Source organism: Paroedura picta, chromosome 8 (genome assembly GCF_049243985.1).
Source record: "Paroedura picta isolate Pp20150507F chromosome 8, Ppicta_v3.0, whole genome shotgun sequence".
In the NCBI taxonomy this organism is placed as follows: Eukaryota; Metazoa; Chordata; class Lepidosauria; order Squamata; family Gekkonidae; genus Paroedura; species Paroedura picta.
Genome location: NC_135376.1, coordinates 60,314,128 through 60,333,197, shown reverse-complemented (window position 1 = coordinate 60,333,197; position 19,070 = coordinate 60,314,128). Strand labels below are relative to the sequence as shown.

Below are 19,070 nucleotides of genomic sequence, written 5' to 3'. Positions count from 1 at the left end.
GGCTTTTTTTCAGGTTCTGCATAAACACTCAAGCATAGGTTTCTGAGTTTCACTGACTGTTAAAGTCTAGAATGCAGGAACATACATACAGCCAAGTCCCCCAAATTCTTCTGTATACAGAGATCAGGGATCACTCCTCTTTTAAAAGCTATTTCTCTTCCACTGGGAAGAGCTTACTTCTCTTAACTAGAAGCAATTTCTCTTTTTGGCTTGCATGGGGATCTTCTCTGATCCTCTCACTCCTTTTGTCTCATTCCCAGTCCAAAGTCAGTACTTAACTGTCTCTTCTTCCACTATCAGTTCCCAACTGCAATTGACTTTGGGCTGAAATAAGATGCAACACACAGTTATTGGCTATAAACATGGCCACAGTTTTATTACCTTCCCACGGGAGGGTTGGCGCAGCAAGGGAGAGGGAAGTGACAAAATCATCTTCTTATATTCAGGTTCTGAAATGGCACACAAGTTCAAAATAAACAAAATATTTTATTTAATTTAGAGGAGAAAAGGTCAGGTGGAATCAGATGTAGTATATATGAGGTAACAAACTGAATCTCCCAAACAGCCTGTCACTCAGAGGTTCTCAGATTCTGTTAGGCATAAACCCATAAACGTCAATAGGTGTGGAGACCATCGACGTCTAGGGGCTTTCCGCACCCGGATCTTTGTAGCAAATTGGTTGCTGAATGAAAAATCGCCATTTAAAATAGTGGAATTCGTCGTTATGCATACCTGCCTTTGTAGTGGAATCCAGTTGCGTTTTGTAGCGTTTCCCACAGGCTTCCGGTCTCGGCAAAAATCGCTAGAAAGGAAGCGCTATTTCCAAGCTCGTCCCGCCCCTGGACGTCAAGCAGCCAATGGGCAGCCGTTAGCATGCTCCCAAACAGCCCCTTTCCCTTTAAGAAAGTTAAAAAAAAAAAAAACAGACCCATTGCAACGAATCTGTGTTGATTCGTTGCAACGGAGAGACCCATCCAGCTGCCTGGTGTGTTTGAGCTGTCATTTCATCGTTGCCACGCTCCCTCCGAGTGAAAAAAAAAAAATCCCCCCCCCCTCTCACGGGCCCGATTTTCGGCTGAATGAATGTGTAAAAAATAAAGGGAAAATACATCAGCAAACGGGCTTTTCTGTTCTTTGTGCTTAGTGACTGAAGGGGAGGGACTGAAGCCGGGGAAGCCTCTAAACAGAAAGAGGCTCGCTGTCATTTCATTGTTGCCACGCTCCCTCTGAGTGGAAAAAAAAAATCCCCCCCCCCTCTCATGGGCCCGATTTTCGGCTGAATGAATGTGTAAAAAATAAAGGGAAAATACATCAGCAAACGGGCTTTTCTGTTCTTTGTGCTTAGTGACTCTGTGGAGGGACTGAAGCCGGGGAAGCCTCTAAACAGAAAGAGGCTCGCTGGTGCGTTTATCCCCGCTCGCTCGGAGAAAAAAAAAAATGGCGATCGCTTCGCCGGAAGATCAGAGGAGAGAGCCAGGGGGAGGGACTTTGTAGAAACCGCAACAATGTTAACGCACAGGTCTTTTTTGCTAGTGTTGCAGATTGGTTGCAGGATTGTATCGCTTTCCGGAGGGTGAATCCACTTTTGGGGATTTCCCTGAAAGCGCTACAAGGAAGCGCTTTTTGCAGATCGGTTTCAGGTGTGTGGCAGATTGTCAACGACGTTGTGCATAACGGCAAATCAGTAGCGTTTTCAATTGGCAACCATTGTGCGATTTTGAAGGCGTGCGAAAAGCCCCCAAGAGTTCACTGAAGTCAATGGGTTTAGAAGGCTGTAACTCTGCTTAGGATGGCATCATTAATGTGGAAGCTGATCTAGAAATAATAGCCTTTCTAGAGATAATGCTGTATTATTTTGAGATGAAGAGTGAATGGGTTTGTTCAGAAAAAAGCAATAGTTGTCTCCTCTAGTTAGACATTATGAGAATATCTTTCAGTATTCCAGAATATGTATACCTATTAATGTCTAAAATTGAAGCAGTGGTTATTTTTAAATAGCTAACACAGATTGTGCAGCTACAAGATACCCCTTTACCTTGTTACCTTGCTGTATGCTGGTATTTTCAGCATCTTTCTCTAATTGAGTTGGGATTGAGCTGAATTTAAAGAAATGTAATGAAAGCAGTGCACTACAAAAATGTAATGAAAATGACTAGTTTTCATTTCTGCTCATTTTTGTTAACACATCTTCACCCCATGCTGTCATTTTTAATAGGTGGGTGCATATATATGGAGATCTCACATCACATTTATTTTGGCCCTTGGAGCTTATATTTAATGAGACTTCATGTATTACTGCAGAACAGCAGATTAACCTTGATTCCTGATGGCATCCATTTTTGTCCCTTAATAAATCATTGAGATACCCACATATTTGATGCTGGTTCCCCCTAAATACTCCCTATTTATATTTAGGGGCAGATGTGAATTGGAACTTGTGGGGTTGGCTCTGACATTAGAAACTATAGAGGAAGCAGGGAAGTTCCTTCTCATGCAGAACACCCAAGTGCTCAACAATTGAGCACTTGGGTGCTCAATTACCAACAATTACCAACAATTGAAATGTTCCATCTTTTATATATCAACTATAGAATGGACTACTGGTTTGTCTCCGTTATGGAATATCTATCTGGAGTTGACTTGGCTGAAAGTGTGAGACCACAGAGGGTTATAGATTGCTTTCAGTTTCATAAAACATAATATGATATAGAACAGTCTGTAAACAAACAGACAAACACCCCCCCCCCCCACACACACAAAGGTGTTAGTATGCATATATAAAGCTGAACCAATTCCCCCTCAGGATTTTGAAGAGCCCCCTAAAAGTATTAATACCCAATACTGGTGGTAGCCCAAGAACCTTGGGCTAATAAGACCTTAGGAATCAGGTCTTATTCTGCATTTTCAAGGCAACCTATGCATTGCAACCTTAAAAAAATAATTAGCATTTTTTTACAAGAGCAAATAAATGAACAAAAACTTTCTGGTTAATTACCATGATAATGAACATTTTAGGACAGGATAAAAAAAATTCAGTTGATCATTTAGAACAGCAAAGCCTCTACACATTTCTGTTGATGTACCTTACCTGCAAATATGTCAGATGGAAATCTTCAGCTTTTTTTTTTTTTTAAGTGAAAAGCAGCTGTGAATGCAGATATAGCAGAAGTCCCCAGTGGGTGAATTTACATTAAAAATCACCTCTACACTCACTAGTCATGATAATTTACTTGCATTTGTTGTCTGCCTTCCTTATGTGGGTTAAACTTGGGTTGTCAGCTCTGGGTTGGAAAATAGCTGAACATTTTGGGGATAGAGCCTGGGGAGGGACATGAGCAGGGTATAGGATCCACTCTCCAAAGTAGCTATTTTCTCCAGGGGTCATCTGGAGATCAGTTGTAATAGCAGGAGAGCTCTAGGTGTTATCAGGAAGCTAGCAGTTCTAAGTTATCACAAAAATCCTGAGAAGTAGGTCAGACTGAGATATGCTTTCAGCTAACCAGTGAAATTATTAGGAATTGAACCCAGTATCTGGCCTGATAAGAACTCCTTTAGCAGCCAAACTATACCAACTGTATGTATATTAATGGAGGGAATAGATGATGATGAACAGTTTTTCTTACCATGGAAAAATCTATGGTCCTCTTACACTGTGATCCAATCTAAGGCTCTCACTTTTGGTCGCCTGTTAGGGATTGCAAAGAGAAAGTGTGCTGAAAGTGGATGGTAAGTCACATAACATTTCTCATAGAGATGGTATAGGGAAAGAATATTAATATCTGTCAACTCTGTTATTAAGACTTAAGGGAGAAAAATCTTATTGGTGATTAGGATGTTAATATGCATATCTTTCAGCTATGCATCAATGAAAGCAACTCTTGCATTTGAGCTTTAAAGAACTTTGCATATAGATTCATCCAAGGTCAAAATCATTCAAGGTCACTTGGTACTTAGTCAGCAATTTGCCTTTGAAGTGTAAACCCATTCAAAGGATGAAGCATTTGCCTGGAAGCCTGGAGAGTCAAGACCACATTTAATACTTTATTGGTGGGCTGAGAGGCAATTGACCACTGCTGAATAAATGAACCACTCTTACAACTGAAAGCTTTGCTTACTTAAATCAATTTATTCTTCATTGGTTTCTCAAAGCCATTGGGAGTTGTTTATTTATTTGAGTTTTAAGCTGCCTCTCCCTGTGCAGCACACTCAGGACGGTTTACATCAGAGGTTTAAATACACAGTTAAAAACATAAAAACACAGTTTAAAACCATTCAGAATGGGAAATTCTACTCATAGGGGTAGTGCTCCTATGGATCAATTAGTAGGTTGCTCAGTTTTTTTAAATCTTAATATTTCCCCTGGTGTGGGAAGGGGCAAGGAGAGGAAGTGAACACAATTTTATGTCATGCTTGTTCATTTTGGCCTCAACCACATGTTTAGTGGAAGGGTTTTCCAAGAAATTCAAAAAGGGCCTGGATATCTACTGGCAGCTCATTCCACCAAGCTGGAGCCAGGATCAAAAAGACACTTGCTGTGGCTGAAATCAAATGGACTTCTTTGGGATCACCAACAGATTGGAATTGGTGGAACACAAGATTCTTTGGGGAACATATTCAGAGAGGTGGTCCCTTAGGTACACAAGACCCAGCCTGCATAAGGCCTTAAAGGTCAATATCAACACCTTGAACTTGACCCGGAATTCAACGGGCAGCCAATGCTGCTGCTGGAGGGCAGGTTGAATATGGGCCCTGATAAGGACCTAAGCTGTTGCATTCTGCACCAGCTGTAATTTCCGAATCAAAGTCAAGAAAAGGTCCATATAGACCGTTTATGCACTGGGAACTTCACTGCCCTAGCTCCCGTGCAGGAGCACAAATCGGGGATGAGGTGCACTGGGCCAAATGTGGGTGCAAGAAGAGGTGGGGCAACCTGCCACAACTAAAACTCCAGCCTGCATCCAGGCATGACATCTCCAGTGCGTAAACGGTCATAGAGTGAATAGTCCAGTCTGGAAGTGACTGTTGCATCAATCACTGTAGCTAGGTGGTCTGGGGTCAGATACAGAACTAGCAGCTTTACTTGGAATAGGTAGAAAAATGCCTGCCATGCTAGTGATCTGCACTTCCATAGTAAGGGAGGCATTGAGGATCACTCTCAAGTTCCTGACAGTGGGTGTAGCTGGCAGCTGCACCCCATTCAGGCTGGATAGTTGTGCTTCCTCTTCTGGGCGCTTCTCCCCAGCCATGAGACCTCCATCTTCACAGGATTCAGCTTCAGATGGCTCTTCTGGAGCCATTCCATCACACTCCCAAACACCTGGCCAAGGACTTGGGTGGTGTAGTCAGCCAGCTGCTCATTAACAAATGTGGGTGTCATCCATATACTGGTGACAACCAAGTCTGTGTCTCTCTGGACCAGCTGTGCAAGAGGGCACAAAAATGTTAAATAATATCAAAGAGAGAATCACGCCCTGTGATACCCCAGATTGAAGTTGGCAGAAGTGTGACTACTGTTCCCTGATGATAACCGTCTGTCCTTAGCCTTGAAGAAAGGAGGTCAGTTATTGAAAGGCTGATCCCCATATCCCCACATTGACAAGGTGGTGAGCTAAAAGCTTGTGACCTACTATGTTGAACGCTGCCATCTAATCAAGTAACACATGCAACGCTGACCCACCTCCAACTAACTGTTGCTGGAAATTATCTGTAAGAGCGACTAAAGCCATTTCCTTCCCATGGTCAGATCAAAAGCCAGACTGGAATGGATCCAGGGCTGAAATTTCTTTCAGGTATGCTTTGAACTGATCTGCACAGGAAATCTATAACTGCAGAAAACTAATTTCCTTAAGACCCTTAGACTTGCTAAAAACTGAGGAAGACTGGTTAGTGTGACAAAGCTGGTGAATATTCAATTCAATATGGTGTAATTACAATGTGGGAAACAGGAAAAAGGAAAGCTAAAGAATATTTTGGTGACTCTTGCTTTTGAAAGACTAAAACTCCCAGAGGAGATCAGGGTGCTAACAGAACTAAAACAGTTCTGCAGAGTCTGCAAAAGGGAGCTTCTCCACCAGGCATTTGGTTGTGGTTGACCAAAACTAAACAGGCCCCCGAACCTCCCTCTCTTGAACCCATGTGATTGATCTGACCAACCATGGGCCTGTTAGATTGTTTACCCTGTTAGAATGTTATCTTCTCTGTTTATTGTTTTTTATTATTACTGTTATCTTTATTCATTATAATCACCGAGTTTGATGTATTGTTCCTGTTTATTTTCTATGTGAGCTGCCTTGAGCCTTAGGGGAGGGTGGTATACAAATGCAATAAACAAACAAAAAAGCATTACAAACAGAAAACTACAGTAGGACAACAGGCATGCTATAAAACATAAACCCTACTACTCAAAAGCTATAAAAATGTATAATAATTTAATAAAAAGTATTATGCATTGGGTAAGGATTTTGTTACATTGTACCTTGCAGAAATGAACACACAACCTTTGGAATCTCATTCATGAGGCAAATGAGGCAAAGTCCCACCATCTCAGCCTTCCCTGAGCATCTTCCTGCCTTCTTTCTTACTGTCCTTATCAGTCAGCTCAGGGGCAGCCAGCTAGATAGTCAGACTTCTTAAAGCTCCGCATTGCAGACCATCAAAAAGTTCCCTGTAGAGGAAGAGGGCTTCTCATTCTCCCCCCCCCCCTAAAATAGACCCATCCGAACCGGCACACTGGGCAGGTAACCATGGAGAATGTTTATGGTTTTCATGGCTAAAATGAACTAGCGTACTGCTTCTTCTAAGTCCTCCATTTCCCCACATATTCAGAATCCAGTCTATAAAACAGAATGAACCTAGAGTGTTTTCTAAACATCCACTTAAAATTTAGGAGGAGTCAGCTTCTCCTCTTAAGAGGGAGAAGCCAAGAAAAAAGGATTAACTGGTACACAGCAACAAAATGGTATTTCTCTGCTAGTGTGAGGGGGAAATTTTGTCCTTCAACCTTTTCCTTGTGTTAGGTTCTTGAATGTTTCCACATGAGTCATGGCTCAGGCAATCCTTGAGATTCTGGATGGATGTTCTTGCAGCCCTTTAGCCTCCAATACAACTAGCTCAAATGCCAGGATGCCCAACTCCTCTCTCTATCTCATACTCCCTCCCTCTCTGCTTTCCAGCTCCCCCATGTCTTTCGAGTCATCTCCTTTTATCCTCCTCTCCCTTTGCTAATCCTCCCCCTGAAGGCTTAAAGGTCATCATCAGCTGTCTTCCATCTTCCCAGCTGGAGAGGGGGGGGGGGCTTTGTTCAGTGTCTTGGGTCTGGTCTGTTCCTCTCCTGACAGGCTGGGCTTTTCCCTTCCCCAGCTGTGGCAGATGACTGGGTGTCATCGGCCCTCTCTGTTGTGGGGTTGTGTGTTCCTTCAACCTGGTCATCTGTTGGTACATTTTCAATCTCTCCCCGTGGAGGGAGCTGGGGGTTGGGTTGCTCTGTGTCTGAGGGCTCTGCATGAGTCAGCAAAGGGAATCTTGCCACCCCTCCCCTTGAAGACTGGATTGGGTTCATGTGCTTGAAGATCCAGGAGAGATAATTGGTCTCCACCAGGCAATCTGGGATGGTTTGGTTATGCTCAGCTTCAACATCTCACACACTTCAACCTATACTTCATGCACTTCAGCCACTGCTTGTGTAGAATGGGGCCTAGACTACAGCTCTAGGAGGGGTCCAGGTATGGAGCATGGCAAATGTGTCTTCCCAGGACAAAGGCTGAACACTGATTGAAACTTGGCCAATACCTGCCATACTTCGGTGACCCAGGCATTGGATAAGGTGATAATTCCAGAGGTGATAATTCCAGCTCTGACAGGGTCCACCCACTGTAACTTCCCTTCAGGTAACTCCCTGGGTTCAACAGCTAGGTTTGCCCTCATTTGCTTCTTGTTTGTTCCAGACTTTCAAGCTGTTGATATGCACGGCCTGCAAGGCATCTCATAGATGAGAGGTTCCAATACCTTGGTGATCCAATATAGACCTCTCTATTGGTCTCCAGAAGGGGTACCCAAGCTCTCCCAATGTACTAGCATATGGTCATCCAGGGTGAGGGTCCAGGGACATGTTCTCATATAATATTGTCTGTACTGATACTGCTGGGCTCTTTTGAGGTTCCCTTGTGCATCCATCTGCACCGGGCATAGACATTTCTGCAGGTGCTGCATGTATTCACAGGATAGTCATCCTGTCTCAGGGTCCTCCTTACACCATTGGTCTCTGGCTACACCAAGGATGCCTCTCGGGATCTGCTTGTACACCGGTTCAAATTGAACATAGCCTGTTGAGGCTATGTTTCCCAAATTGCAAACACCACTGGGACTACATACTGGTCCCAGCTGGTTGGTTTGTGGTATGCCAGTCATTGCAGCATCCTTTTAATGGTCTGATTTAATCACTCTACTAACCTGTTAGTCTGTGGGTGGTGGACTGCTATGAATATTTGGCAGTTCTGCAATATGTTGCACACTTGCTGCATCAGCTTGGTGGTTGAAGGGTGAGCCTCAGTCTGTAAGAATTTATTTCAGTATCCCCACATACAAAAAGTAGTGTATGAGGACTCAGCTCACCTCAGCACTCTTCTGTTTCAAATAAGAATCACCTCTGTGTCTTAGGTTGCATAATCAATTATGACCAGTAAGTACCAGGCTCCTTGGGCAGTCCATAGCTATCAGTTGGAAGGGGGTGCTGTTAACAAGGAGCGTAGACAGAAGAGCATGGGGTGGAACTCATCCTGCTGTCTTCTGGCAGACCTTGAACAAATTACAAAATGTACAAGCATCCCAGGCTACCAATGGCCAAAAGAACTGTTTCAGTACCCAAGTGAGGGTGTTGTGTGTCCCTTGGTGCTTGGCTCAGGCATGGGCATGGGCATTTACCATCACCTCCCTTTGGTAAGTGGTGGGGACCAACAACTATCAGATCTCACTCCCCCTTCTAGCTGGATCTTACACCACACCCCTTGATCTTTTATCACTCAAGAACACTGATAGCTCTGTTATTCATCCAGTAGCTTCCCTCTTCCACTATCACAGTATGTCAAAAGTTGTCAAGATCAGTGTGCCTCTATGAAGTTGGGATCCATGGCCCAGATCCTGGCAACTCCAGTGTTGGGGTTCTGGCCACTTGAAGGGCCTTCTCCCAGATCATTTACCTCTTTTTGCCTAGAGCAGGCCACTGCTGGCACTTCAGAAGAGGACTCCATTCAGAGCAACATCTCAAAGTATGGGGTGTCATATTTTCTTGACTTAGTCCCTGTATCCCTAATGCTGGATCCTCATAGAAGCTCCCCCCCTCTTCTTTTCTGGGTGGGAAGATATTTGTCCCACCCAATGTTACCATGAATCAAGGTACAGCCCTAGAATACAATTTGAATGCTTGGCTGAACTAGACTATCTTCTTTTCATTTCCACCCACCCACACAAATTGTTGCTCTGTTTCCCCTCCTTTCCCACCCATTTTTCCAACTCGGAGGAAACACATGCCCTGTTATTGGAGAGACATCACTACCACAGGCATTTTACAATATAAAATTCCTTAGTGAACACCTATTCCTTCTACTTGTCTATCAACATAGTCAAATATCAGATGGAATTTGTGCTATCAAAAGAGTATGCAAACTTATAACAGGGCCTTTGGGACTGTCTGGATTTTTCATGCCATCCAATAGCTGGAATAGGTAGTAAGTACTGTGATAACAGGAAAAAAATCTTCATCATTGTCATGGCAACATCAGCTACAATTATATGCTCTTGGTGGGGCACAAAGATAGATGGAAAAGCAAAGCAGCTTGTTGCTTCACTTCATATTTTTAAGTGCCTTCTGTTCAAGGCCATTTGTTGCTATAATTAATAGATGCTTTAGGGCACACTCTAATAGTAAGGGATGACATTTCCCCCCTGACCACTAATCCCAAAGTCTGCAGAATTTAAATGTGTTGGGGACCATGCAAACCACAAATTACATTCAATGTTATTTTAAAATTGGACTGCACATCTTTTCTGCATCATAAATTTGTAATTATTGGAAGCACAGAATAACATAGGTCCAGGGATGGTGAGGAATGAATTAAGAACCAACCAAACAAACCCAGGAATCACATTTCTCAGAAACAACTGTTTGGAATGAGAATTCCATATATCTATATCAGTCTGTAGAAGCAAGTTAAAACAGGCTCTTGATAGCCGAACAATTTATTCCAGCATACATTTTCATACATCTTAACTCACTGCATAGATACTGGGAAGTGTACATCCATATGGCTGATATTCACCACTTAAAGTTGTGTGTGCATGTGTGTGAAGGAAACATGACAAAGGGAGGTTGGTTTGAAGCAAGATCCATTCAAAAGAGTAATTGAATCACTGAGAATGCCAAGACCCACGGCCATCTGTTGTTACGAAAAGTAGGATGAACATAAACTCTAATTGAGGGAAGTGCAGAATGAAATGGATTCAATAGGAACCTACGCAGGTATCACTGAGCTAATTGATTTCTGTAAAGGGTGGTGGGATTAGCAGATTTAGGGAGTGAGGAATCCTGGGTAAGAATTAGGGTGGAAATGGTGTTAAACTTCATAATGAATTCTCAGACCATTTCCGCACGGAGGGGTAAAATACGAATGGCTTCCTGCTTGCAAATGTGTTTTTCAGCCCTCCTCACTGGGAGAGCCCTTCCACATTTCCCCCCTGCCCTATCATGGCTTTTTGCCTCCTGACGAAGCTGCAAGGGAAAACAAGCTGAACTTCTCCCCTTGCTCCTTGGCTTGTCAATCACAGCAAGCCACCAACCACAGCACAGCAGCTCTCTTGTAGACTGAAACTTTCTTCCCCTACAGCCCTAAAATTAATAATAAAAAGGTACTTCCATGTTGCTATGTGGGAATGCCACAACACAGATGCATTTTTAAATAAAAATCAACACTGCCACAATGCTATGTAGAAATGCCAGAGCAATACAGCACCCCCGCCCATTTTGGGATTCCTATTCCTTGGAACTTTATTTCTGTCTGGGTGGATTTCTGAGATTTTGTGTTAATGGTTGGCTTAAAAAAATACACTCAGACCCCTGTATGAATGGGAGAAGGCTGCCCAATCACCTGCCCCCCCTCTTTCCCAGCTCACTTCCTACCTCCAGAAAACAGAAATGGGGCTGTTCTTGCCTGCTAGAGTTGTGAGAAGACTGCACATGGTTCTTGGAGCCCAAAAAGGCATTTTGTGTAAATGGTTGGCTTAAAAACAAGGTGCTCAGACCTCTTTATGATTGGGAGAAGGGTGCTTGATCATCCACCCACTCTTTCCCAGCTCATTCCCCACCTCCAGAAAACAGAAGAGGGGCTGTGTTTTGCCTGCCTGATCCTCAAAAGACAGTGGACACTTTAAAGAAGTTATTATTTTACCTTTGACAATGTAAGTTTGCGGTCACATTGCAATGCAGACTGCGCCATTAAAAAAAATTACTTGGAGGAGGAAATGGAGAGGGCAGGGCAGGTGCAAAGGCAGGACAAAGCTGCCAAGACTATCGCACATTTCCCCCTCCATACTGTCTTATCCCTGGTTGTTTACCGGTTGCTCACCGATGGGATGTGTGATTTAGGGATGAAAATCCAGTTTTGGCAATTCCCAAAATTGCAAGTTAAAATGCCCAAAAGTCAACCCAGCTACTGGACAGCCTTGGGATGCAGGCAATGTCATGTGGAGGGGGCTCTAAAACCTGCCAACTTTTGAAGGCTCTCCATGAACAGATTCCTCATGCAGAAATAGTCTTAGTAATTTTTAGTGGAATCTCCGTTTGAAGGTCAACAGTGACAGAATGCCCTGAAAGATTCAAATGTTTACCCACCGATTTCTGAATTTTGAGATTTATAAATTCAGATTTATGTCCATTTCTTTCTGCAGGGCTGGTATATTTGTCCACTGTAGAGAGTGGAAATTTATTGTTGATATATATTACATTGAACAATGAGACTGTGAATGACCCTAAGATGGTATAGCTGATAGGTTTGGTGAGCATGTTGCTTGATTATATATGAGAATAAAGTTGTTAAACTTGTCTGAAAGCTATGTAAGAGTAAAACATGCCAGTTCCCTAGCTAGATTGCGGAATCTTCCACCCCCAGCTTTTGTTGCCTGTTGTTGGAACAGCTGCAGCAAATGGGGAAAAAAACCCTAAACAGCTATGGCAGCTTTGTTACTATATCATTTCCAGAAAACAAGGAAGTGATGTAAGGTCGATGTAGAAATTGTTGAAAGCTCTCGGGTTTTACCATAGTGCTTCTGGCACATCCTACAGTTTCAATATGTCATTTTCTTTCCCCACCAAAGTGATGTATCAACACAGCTAATGTCACACGTTTCCCATGTTCGCACCCTTAATCCTCCAGCTGGTTGTCAGAGGCTAGGCCTGGTAACGCTCATCAGAGGAGTATAAGGAAATCATAACAACTATTTTCAGAGGCGGGTGAAGTTGGTGTAAGTGGAACTGAATTATGGGACACATGGACAGGAATCACTCCATTTTTGAGTTGTTTACTGCTCACCTATTAAATACAGTTCTGATGTGCTCATTGGCTGGGCTATTGGATGAGAGCTGGCATTTATAGGCTGAAATTAATGGTCCTGATGCTCACAGCAAAGGGACCAGATACTTGTGGAGATAAAGTGACCCCCACCCCTACCCCAAATTCTGTTCACAATCCTGGTCTGCAAATGCTGAAATGAAATTTTACTGAATGCCTGATATTCACAATAATTATTAGATTCCGGTTATGTTTGGTGATGTACCAGGTGCTTGATATTTGTCGGCACTTGATAGTTGACATGCAATTACATTTAGTATTTGAGAACTAGTGTTGGACCTTTGACAGCATTCAATTTCTGACAGCTTTTGCCTTTTGCCTTCTGTTCTTTAATCTTTAGCTTCATTTGCTAGGCGATACAGTCATAATTGGCACATCGTTTTTTTTTTTTTTTTTACAGTATCTGTCTTCTCTGCAATAGATAGTATTTGATCCACTTCTTTCCCCAATGGAGTTGGGGCCATAGAGTGCTAAAATCAGTTTGGCTATTTATACCAAGGGAGCTAAAGCCACTGAACAGGACTGCTATTTGGACATTTATTTGGAAGGATATTTAGGATTTCAGTACCAAAGGGAAGAAGGAAGATTCATGTCCCTCTGGCACACATGAACATGGCTATGTAGGCACGAGATATGCAGATGCACAAAAAAACAAAGTTGTGCCACTGTGCAAAGTGATGCAAATGAGTTTAGAATCTGGCCTGGAGGTCTGAATTGCACTCTGTTGATTTGTATGAATATTTCTCCTGACTTTGGTAGCAATAATGCCAAGCAGGATTTAGCTCAGTGGATGCTAAAAGGGAAATAATCCTTTTGGTTCCTGCCATGTCTATAGCTTGCTTTGTTGGTTGATTGGAAACTTGCTCTAGGCTGTGATGGAAGTCAACTTTTCATAGGGTTTTTCTTAAGATATTTATTCGATTACCATTTCATAGCAGTTCTGCATGAGACAGAACTACTCTTTTCCCAAAGAGCAAACTTTTGCCCTTTATGTCTCATTGGAAACCATAGCAAATGAAAAGTATGTTTCGGAAAGAAGTTATTAATACTTGTTTAGAATTGTCAGGACTGATGGGTGGCTGGCAAGCCAACTGTCTGCTGAGAGTCCAGACTCTTCATGACAACTCTAGCTCAGGAAATTCCTGGGAGTGGTGCCTGAAGAGGCAGATTTTGGAAAGGTAAGAAAGCTCAGGTGGATGTGATGCCATAGAATCTGTCATCTCCAGCTGTCATTTTCTTCAAGGAAACTGATCTCTGTAGACTGGATATCAGTTGCAATTCCAGGATAACTCCAAGTTCCTTCTCAAAGTAGGTAACCCTGCTGCTCAGTCCAAGAAGCCAGTATAGAGCCTGACTTGGCTAGCCCAGGCTAGCCCAATTTCAAGAAGAAGAGTTCTTATATGCCGCTTTTCTCTACCCAAAGGAGTCTCAAGCGGCTTACAGTCGCCTTCCCTTTCCTCTCCCCACAACAGACACCCTGTGAGGTGGGTGAGGCTGAGAGAGCCCTGATATTACTGCTCGGTCAGATCAGCTTTATCAGTTCTGTGGTGAGCCCAAGGTCACCCAGCTGGCTGAATGTGGGGGAGCAGGGAATCAAACCCGGCTCGCCAGATTAGAAGTCTGCACTCCTAACCCCTACACCAAACTGGCTCTCTGATATCAGCAGCAAAGCAGGGTTAGTCCTGGCTAGTATTTGATGTGAGACCTCAAAGGAATACCAGGGTTATGACATGGAGGCAGGGAATGGCAAACCACCTCAGAACATATTTTTATTTATTTATTTTGCAACTTCTGTTCTGCTCCCTCATGATAGGATGCCTCAGGGTGGTGAACAACACAGGCATCAATAACAATCAATATAAAAACCAAGTCATACAATTGTAGTATAAGTCATATAATATGTAAACTCCAATTAAATTAGTAGAAAATACGTTAAAATTAAACCACTAGACCCATAATGGGGGGATGGAGGAGAGAGGGCGAGATGAGATGATCAGACCTCAACCATGGGCTTGATGGAAAAGCTCCATCATACAGTCCCTTGAAAACAGTATTTTATGCCACAGGTCTTGATAAGACCTCCTTGACTTATGCAGTCATCTGATCCTGTAATTCCCTTTTGGCCATCTGTAGGATTGCACTGGAGCACAGCAGTGCTTTATGAACACATAGGGAGCATGATCTACTATTTGGCTCCAAAGGGTCACTCCCCCTCTGATCTCAGGGAGCTAAACTTTTTATGCCCTCTTTGATCTGTGTTTGAATCACTGCTGCTGTTTTAATGCAGGGTTGGTCAATGAACTGGGAAATGCCACAGAAATTACAGCAAAACAGAAATGTTCATATGAAGAGTAGGATGACTAAATGACGGAAATGACAAACTGTCCCATCTGTTGGAGGGGCCATTCTTAGAAAAAATTCAGATCCAGAGAACTGTGGTTGTGCTTGAGATCAGTAAGGATGTGAAGTCAGTTAATAACCAGCATAATGGATTAAATACAGATTGCAAAAGAAACCATTGAAAGAAGTGGCCTGTGAAATAAGGGCACTGTTCATTGTATCCGAGATAGAGAGAGTTTCCCCCCTTTACTTATTTATTATGAGGCACAGAAACCCCACAGGAGATCAATAATACATTAGGTCTGAGCAAACTGAATCCCTGACGGTCTCTGATATGATATAATGACATTGGGATTCATCTTAAAGAGAAACAAAATAGCGTTAACCATTGCTTTCTTCTAACTTAGCAGTTGGAAACAGTGTGCTCAGTGGACTTACAACTATCAAAGAACAAGGCTAAGCTTCATCTAGACACAAACGGCTGACAGCCAGAAGATATGATTTAAGCACCTTCGTTTTTGAAGGGATAGCACTATGCAGAACTCAATAACTGCATATACTGATGAAGGTCCTTGGACTGTTTTGCTACTCTGTCTGAGGTGGAGAACACTTTGAGAAAGCAATTCCAAGCTCATACATAATGCATCTGCAATAAATCTCTGGCAAAGTATAATTTTCAGGGTGTGCGCCTGTGTGTAGGAAGGAACTATTGTGGCTTGTTCAGTACCCCGATCAGCACCATCTTAAAGAGGACGGGTCTTTAACTACACTGCATTTTCCATGATTCCTCACCATCTCTTAACTTTGAGAACCCCAGTAGGAGGTAATAAAATTATTTCCTGGGAGTCAGGCCAAGTGCAAATGTCTCTTCCCAACAGCCTTCACTTCTGTTCAGTGTTCTACTAAATGGTGTTTTGTGAGTTCAAGGACCTCTAATTGTAAAGATACCAATATGTGATCCATAGGAAAGATGCCTGGTTTTCTTCCCCACCCCCAGAGGACATGGTTGAAATGGATTCTCCACATCAGGCAATTCAGTGTCTGATTCCGAATTTAATCATCATGAAAATAGAAGTTGTAACAAAGAGATAGAGCAACAAGGATATATTTCTCTGGGATATAGGTCACAAGTATAATACAAAAACACACAGCAGATCAGAAAAAGGTTGTGGCTTCTAGATGTTTATTATCTATGCTGCTTGGATCTACCATCCCCTGCTTGTTAGGGTTGGGTGGGATAAATAGGGAGGAATTAGCGTGGTGTCTCTTCTGGAATGTTACTGTGTCAGTACAACGGTCTAGAATTCCCTCTAGGAATTCTATCATGATGTTACGCTGATATAATTACACCCCGTCCTGTTTGCACTGAAAGTAATGGGTTTAAACTACAAGTACAACGATATAGGCTAGATATCAGGAAAAAAAATTTTCACAGTCAGAGTAGTTCAGCAGTGGAATAGGCTGCCTAAGGAGGCGGTGAGCTCCCCCTCACTGGCAGTCTTCAAACAAAGGTTGGATGCTTTAAGATGCTCTGGGCTGATCCTGCGTCGAGCAGGTGGTTGGACTAGATGGCCTGTATGGCCCCTTCCAACTCTATGATTCTGTGATGTGGTGGCATTGGCATAACACCAACTAGATAGGTCCTGTCTCCACTGGATGAGTTTTAAGTACGTTTTGAAAGTTAGACTGACAAGCTGGATGGTTGATAAGTCAGTTATAAGATGCTTTCACGCATGCTGAATAATGCACTGTCCATCTACTTTCAATGCACTGTGCAGCTGGATTTTACCATGTGAAGTGGCAGAGACCACCTGCAAACAATCACTAAAGGACACTGACAGTAGACTGTATATGCATTACTCATCATATGTGAAAAGCTCTGGTCTGTTCCATTGATCCCTGACCAGCACAGTTTTGTTGACTCTGGCTGCATTCATTCCATGCGGCAGCAGCCTGACAGCATCTTCTCTTCTCTGTGTAGTAAGCAGATTTCTCTCTGGTATTCCCCAACTTATTCTTATTGAGGAATTCCTGAAGGGTCTCCTCTGAGCCCTACAGCCCTTTGAATTATGCAGGAAGAATAAGACTACTGCCTTTACCATGACAGAACACTATCTCTGCTGTTAGTCTTGAAGGGGGGGGGGATGAAGTCCTCTCATATTGCACCATGGTCCTCATCCAAATGGGGCCTTTGGAGCTGCACAGCTGTCATCTGGAAGCAGGGAACCTGAGTTCCCTGCCCCAACTTATGGCAAGATGTCTCATGTAGTCTGGTCTTTAATGATGGAAAGGATGAGAACTTATGCAGGATTTGTGAAGGAAGAAATGCAGACTTCATTGTACCTCCTTAAAATGTCCTCCTTTTTATTGTAGAGCCCTTGTATATTGATTTCTTTTAGGCGCTGTCTGGTCTAGTCTTCTCCCCAAAGATCAGACTGCTTTCTCTGTGTTTGCCTGCATTCATATCATTAGTGCTGGACACTCCCACTGAATGCATATGTGCTATTTGTTCAAAATGGAACAAAGTCCTTCCACTTAGAATTATTGGGTAGCTTAGCACAAAATCATAAAGACTGCCTAAACTGAATTAAACCGTAGTATACCTAATCCAGCATTCTTTCTTCACCAGTGATCAGATTCCTCTGGGAGGTTAACCATCTCCCCCTCTCCTGCCATTTCAAGTTGAACTCTTCCCTTCCATGCCAAAGCCCCAGAATGTGAAATAAAATAAAATAAAATAAAGCCAGAGCTAAGAACCCTGCCGTGACTCGGATTCGAACCGAGGTTTCTGCGGCCACAACGCAGAGTACTCACCACTATACGATCACGGCCAGGTACAAATGTCCATGTGGATTCCCTTCCCTTATCCAGCCACAGACTTTACCCTGAGGAGGAATGCCAAAGAGTTTAAATAGACTCTGCTCGCTGCTGGCACTGTAGCTTAGCTGGCTAAAGCACCTGCCGAGTAAGGAGGAGATCCCGGTTTCAATTCCCAGTGGTGCCTTCTGTTTTCTTTTTTCTCCTGCCAAAACTCCCCCTCTCCTGTTAAAGAGCTGCATTTTTCTGCATCAGGCTTGCCTTATATGCTGCAGTTAAGAGTGCTGCTGTGATTGGTGTTTTAACTGACATTGTTGACCACCACACAGAGAATTCACCATCAGACTTGCCATCAGACATCTTGTTTTTCTTTGTTTCTCTGAATTTTCCAGGAAGTTGTGTTTCTCCCTTCTGATCAAATCCTTGTGCAAGCTCAAGAAGTGAGTGCTCCCAGGAGGCGAGTGCTCACCTTTGGAGACAAACTCCAGAGAAGGGATTTCCAAAGAAGAGCCTGTGCTGAACTGTGAGTGCTAAACAAATTTATGTGAATAACTCCCCCCTGTGCATTCTTTAGCATCAGGAGGAAGGCTAGAGTGGAAACAAAAAGGCTCCTCGTCCACAAATGACCATCCCTTTTAAGCAACACTCTTGCAACTGTTATATAATTCTGATTATTTATTTATTAAAACATTTATATCCTGCCTTTCTTCCTGGTTCAAGGTGGCTTACAATCAAAGTGGTGCTGCCAAAGACAACTTGGACACAAACATGTCATGTGGCTCCCACCCCAACCTCTTCCTTCTCTTTCTGGAACTCCTTAAATTGTATGACTTCCTAGTTCAGGCACCCAGACAGTGGACACCCAGCCCAAAAACATGTGCTTCATATCAACTGGATAACTGATTAATCTCATACAATCTCTCTCTCTCTCTCTCTCTCTCTCACACACACACACACACACACACACACACACACATACTTTTGTTAAAAATGTGCACGATTCTCAAAGATTGCGGGGGTAGAGCAGGGGGAGGTTTTCTGCAAAGGAAGGTTTCTTTATTTTGTGAAAGGGGAAAAAAAAGAACCACAACAGGAAAAGAAGGCCAGCACTGAATTTTCAGCATAAAGGTAATTTTTGCAAAATTGTCAGCCATTCTTTCAGAGATTATGTGAGAACAACAGATGTGGAGAAGACTTTTGCTTTGAAAAAATGAGAGAGGTTCCTCCTGGTAGGAATCAATGGAAAGAAGTGTACCTGCACCAAAAGGCACCTGCTTTGGCAATCAGTAAAAACAA

The 19,070-nt window shown here is 43.0% G+C and overlaps 1 long non-coding RNA gene and 1 other non-coding gene across 2 annotated transcripts; both read right to left on the bottom strand.

Annotated features, from left to right (window-relative positions):
* Window positions 1-239: 239 nt before the first annotated feature.
* Window positions 240-17,891, bottom strand: LOC143842649 (uncharacterized). The gene is made up of 3 exons (XR_013233249.1): window positions 17,772-17,891; window positions 3,624-3,685; window positions 240-449 (listed from the first exon to the last, which is right to left on the bottom strand). It is a non-coding gene; the product is annotated as an uncharacterized LOC143842649 (long non-coding RNA).
* On the bottom strand, window positions 17,717-17,788 carry TRNAH-GUG (transfer RNA histidin (anticodon GUG)). The gene has a single exon. It is a non-coding gene; the product is annotated as a tRNA-His (tRNA).
* Window positions 17,892-19,070: the final 1,179 nt, after the last annotated feature.